This window comes from Capsicum annuum, chromosome 3 (assembly GCF_002878395.1).
Source record: "Capsicum annuum cultivar UCD-10X-F1 chromosome 3, UCD10Xv1.1, whole genome shotgun sequence".
In the NCBI taxonomy this organism is placed as follows: domain Eukaryota; kingdom Viridiplantae; phylum Streptophyta; class Magnoliopsida; order Solanales; family Solanaceae; genus Capsicum; species Capsicum annuum.
Window position 1 is genome coordinate 253,972,923 of NC_061113.1, and position 5,615 is coordinate 253,978,537.

Here is a 5,615-nt window from a genome sequence, read left to right on the forward strand (position 1 = left end):
TCTAGTAACAAAAATACTCTTTCTTCTCTTACTACCCCTTTTATCATCTCTACAGTGACTTTGGCTAATGGATTAAAAAATGTAGTAAAATAGATAGGTATAGCTCACCCTCTGCCTTCCATATCTTTTAAATTAGTTCTTTTTGCACCCGAATGCCATATAATCTTATTTCCATTAACAAATTAACCAAAAACTAGAAATGTGTTGTAACCTTCCTCGATGAAATTGTTCTTCTGCAGGACCGAAATACTGGACAAATAATTGGAAAAGGGCATGAATCACAGGGATTGTACTTGCTATCCACCTCACATCCACATGTTGCTTTCACTTCCACTACTTTCTCTGAATTGCTCCATAATCAACTAGGTCATCCGAGTCTCTTGCCCGAGAATATTTCTCTGCCCCTTTCTCTTTTTTTATGTCATCTCATGGCATATTGCACTTGTCTTCTAGTGCACATACTCCACAAAATGGAGTTGTTGTGTGTAAGAACAAACATCTAATTGAAATAGCTAGGACGTTGCTTATTCACAATCATGTCCCTTTACATTTTTGGGGTGATGCCGTTATTACTGCTTGTTATTTAATCAATCGTATGTCTTCCTCTGTTTTGCAGTACAAGAGTCCATACTCAATCCTCTATCCGGACCATAATTTGTTTCCCCTTCCTCCACGTGTGTTTGGTAGCACTTGTTTTGTTCATAATCTTAGCCCTGGAAAAGATAAACTTCAACACACGGCTTTTAAATGTATATTTCTAGGGTATTCTCATCTACAAAAAGGTTGCAAATGCTTTAACCTCTAACAATAAGTACTTGATCTCAGCAAATGTTACCTTCTTCGAGTCTTCTCCGTATTTTTCTCCTAATATGGAAATCAAAAGACCATATCAACCGTTCTTTCAATTCCGACTATTCCACTCCCAGCCTTGCCTCGAGCAGCCTTGTCCGAGCCTCCTAATCCAGTTAGTTTTTCCAACTCTGATACAGATACACAAAACATTCTTGGTGACTCATTACCTGGTCCATCAATGTCTCCTGCTCCAGTCGAGCACTCATTAGATGATCTTCTCATGGCTCTTCGCAAAGGTACTAGAACTACTGCCAATCAAGCTCCTATTTATACTTATCTAAGCTATCATCGTTTGTCACCTACACATCATGCCTTTTAATACTATTTTATCCACTGTCAAAGTTCCTAAGATTGTGCCTTTAATACTATTTTATCCACTGTCAAAGTTCCTAAGACTGTGGCAAACTACGTTGCTCGGACTCGGGTGCGGGTGTCCGATACGGGTACGGATCTAGAGGTCAGATCCTTCACAGTCTCAATTTAAAGATTCAGGGATATGGATCTAGGGATGGATACGGGTGTGGAGATTCGGCAAAAAATAATTTAAATATCTAAAAATAGAGTTATAAAACATAAATTTTGAGATATTATGTGGAAAACTTAAGGAGAAAATATTTTTCAAGAAGAAAACCCTGAAAAATATTTTCAAGGAGAAAATAAGGAAGAAAAATATTTTCTCCTTTCAGGATCTTCTTCTTGAGAAATATTTTCTCCTTATTTACATTCTCTATAACACTATTTAATCCCACTTGCTTGAGGGAATGAATAATCAAGACATAAATTCTCAAATTCTCTTCTTTTCTCCCTCTAATTACTCATCAATTTTCGTCAGTCTTCAGCAAAAATAATCAACACCACCAAGAGGTCGAGATGACCATATATTTTATACCCGCCTCCGACAATTTTCCAACAACAAATTGACTTTATGGCGATGTTAGCTACTTTTCCAACTTTTTCAGTTTGTTCCTTTTCAAGTGAGGTCACCCAAACGTCGCGCGGTCCTTACCAGTTTTCTTGCAGATATTTTCACCAAGTCACTGTCCTCGGATTAATTACATCCATAACAAGGTTGGGTACACATGACCTGTATGCACCAGCTTGAGTGGGGTGTTAGAATAGGAATAGAAAACGAAATAGCATATAGAAATTCTACTTGAAAAAGTGTAATGTAGTGTCCTAGTTGGAAAAGAACTGTCATATAGTGTCTATAAATAGGGTTTCAATGTAGTAATGTAGATACACAATTCCATAATACTTCTTTCCAATATTTTTCACATGATACCAGAGCCTCTACGATCTTGATAGAGAATCAAAGAGCTTCTGTAGCCAGCGAGCGATTCACCCAATTGGCCAATGATTATGTTAGAAGAAGTTAGGCCTATAATATACGCATGAAAAACATTCACTTTCTCATATATGATTTGACGTAGCACCGTGCATCTCTCCTGACTACTTTCTCACATTTAATTTGCGTAGCACCGAGCATCTTTTCGATGACTACTTCTCATAGCTGATTTGCATAGCACCATGCATCTCCAGACTACTTTCTCATATTTAATTTGCACAGTACCATGCATCTTTTTGAACTACTTTCTCATATATGAATTGTGTAGCACCGCGTGTCTTTTCGATGACTCCTCAAATCGAATTCATAGTTTCAATTTTCCATAGTGTTGTGCAAAAAAACAACAGCACCAAGAGGTCGAGACAGCCATACATTGATACAAGTTTTCAACTATTTTCCCACGATAGATTGACTTAAAAGGCGACGTTTACTACTTTTTCAACCACTTTTTCGATATGTTCCTTTTCAAATGAGGTTGCCAAACTTCCCGAGCAGCCCTTACCAGTTTTCTTGCAGATATCTTCACCAAGTACCTAATCCTCGTATTAATTACATTCAGAAAAAGTTTGATACCTATGACATGTATGCACTAGCTCAAGGGGGTGTTAGAAGAGGAATACAAACAAGAGTAGTATATGAAATCAGCTCAAGTGGGGTGTTAGAATAGGACTAGAAACAGTAGTATATGAAATTCTACTTGAAAAAAGATCTTAATGTAGTGTCCTAGTCGCAAAAAGATTTAATTGTAGTGTCTATAGATAGGATCTCAGTGTAATAATGTAGATACATAATTCAATAATATTCTGTTCTGTAATTTCTCATATTTTTAAGGTGCGGAATGAATAAATTAGTGGTATCATGCTCACATTATGTTTTGTGTTTTCAATATGACCTAATGATGTTGAAAGGTAAGAAATATGCAAAAACAATGTTTAGCTGACATTTAGACAGCAATTTCTAAATTAAGAAACTTTTGCCAACGAAATATTTCTCACAAACAGACTGATGTTACCAACTTGGTATCTGAAAGAAAAAAGAATTTGCAGTGGCAGAAATAAGAAAAAGAGAACAATCAAAATCAAGGAAAAAAAGCAAGCATATTACTGATAATGGTCCGGTAGATTCAACCTAAACTCATGAAATTGCTTCAAAATCCAACTAGTGAAAACTCTCCACTTTGTACAGTAGTTCAATAATTCATTCCAATAGGATGGCATGAGTTAGAACAAATATATAACTTAGTGATACAATATTGATTTCCTACAATTGATAACAGAAGTACACAGAAGAAACTATCATAATGTTTGATGCTCCCGTCTTTTAAAGACTTAATGAGCCCTTGTAGATATGGTTGACAACTGAATTTTCCTAATAAAGAGCTCTATTGAATACCTTCAAGTCTTTGACCCCAATATCCTCACCTTCATAAGAGATGCATAGTTTCCTACTTAATAAGATAGAACTTTGGTTACCTGCCACAAAACCTTTCTCATCAATTTCTCCAACCTCTATGCCACGTTGTGGACATCAAAGAATATAATAGGTCTAGATGTTGAACAAAGTACTCTTGCCCAATTTCTATTTTCCCTACCCTCCAACAATATTGCATCCTCTTTTTAGTGTCTATCTCTCAGAGTTCCATACGGCACAATCCTTGTGAGAAGTCACCAAAGATAGTCCGAGGCGAGGTGAAGGTGGGGTTTATCAGATGGCTGAGGCAACGTGAGGTGTTAGAAGTGACTGCTTGTTGGATAGAACTGTTAAGCGAAAGAAACAATCATTCCTTTTGTTAAAAGAAGTACAATCGTTCCTTTTGTTAAAAGAAGTCATCTTTTTAAAGAAGGAAAGAAAAGGATTGTGACTTTCTTAGAATTACATTCATGTCTGCCTTACTACTGCTTCTCTCCATGTCTAGGGCCCTGTAACACCTCGTACTTCCATACTAAGGTTGAGCCCATTGAGCATAGATAATGAGATCTGAACCCAAAAATATGATTGTGCTGGGAATTAGAATTTATTAAGAGTGGTCATGTAGTGTCAATAAGAATACGTCCATACCTAACACGATGCTCATGTTTAGATTCCAACGCATCAAATTGCACGTCAATCCGAGCTCGATGTAAGATCTTACGCACGATTTACCACAGTCACGATTTTTAGCCTAAGTGTTGTTCGAGATAGCAGACGTGACGATGTCCATTGCGAGGAAGTTCGTCGCAGTAGAGGTAGTGTCGTGACCAAAGTTAGATGGGAAAGGGGGGGAAATGGTGAGTGTTCATCGCAAAAATGGACGCGATGCGACATCCATCACGCCCAAGTTGGACGCGGCGGAGGTCAAATGCAAAGGGGAAAACTAATTTTGGCCAAGTATAGGCTGTGACACCCATCATGACAATGTTCACAGCGATGGAACTCATGACGCCTATCACGCGCGCAATGGAGCGGGCAACGTGCCCAACCCCAATTTGGTCTCACGTCTATAAATAAACCTAGTCCAAGTTTTTCCAAACTCTTACCTTATTATCTGATATTTCAAGCCCTAGCACGAGTATTCTCCCCTCTCAACACCTCTTCACACCAAGGTAAATCTACTCTAAGTAATTCTAAGTACTCTAACGATTACACGTGGATCCATAATACGATTCTAATCCACAATCATAGGATCTTCAAAGAAATCCCTCCCAAAGATTCAAGCTTAGGATTTTAAACGTTCTTCGTCAAAGCTCAAATTTTTATCCATTGTTTGGGAAAAGTTAAGGTATGTAAGGATATCTCTCGAGCTGAAACACCAAGATACTTCCCCAGGAAGAGAAAAATAACAGCTTTTGAAGGAGTAGAGAATGATATCCCACATTTGAGAAATAACCTCTTATTCCTTACTTCTTTTTAGAGAACTCATGAGGTTCCTATATGTAAAGAAGATTTGGTGTCATTCATAGAAAACCATAGTTTTTGTAGGTGCTCGACTTTTTGGTAACTTGTATATAGGTGTTTGTTCCATCATTATAAGGTTATCTAACCTTTATCGGAAAAAAAATCATTACATTATGCATCATAATTCCTACAAAACTAACATGTGAACGAAACGACCTCGTACAGTCTCCTCCATCTTACTAAATATGATACAAACTAGATACAAAAAGAAATGCTTGCTACACTTAAAGACAAAATCCACCCACATCATCACATGACAAAAATGCCAAGTTCCAACTCAAGACCCAATTTCTTCATTTATTTCAGGAGGCTTATTTCCAAAAGAACTTAAATACATATAAACGATACACACAAAAGAACAAGTTCTTTGTCGAGTATGTTTGTCATCAAATTCACCTTATCATTTATACATGGCATTAGTTCTTGTGTGCTCCAATAAAGATAACACGAAAGAACGATTAAAGTCAAATCAAAAAAAAAAAAA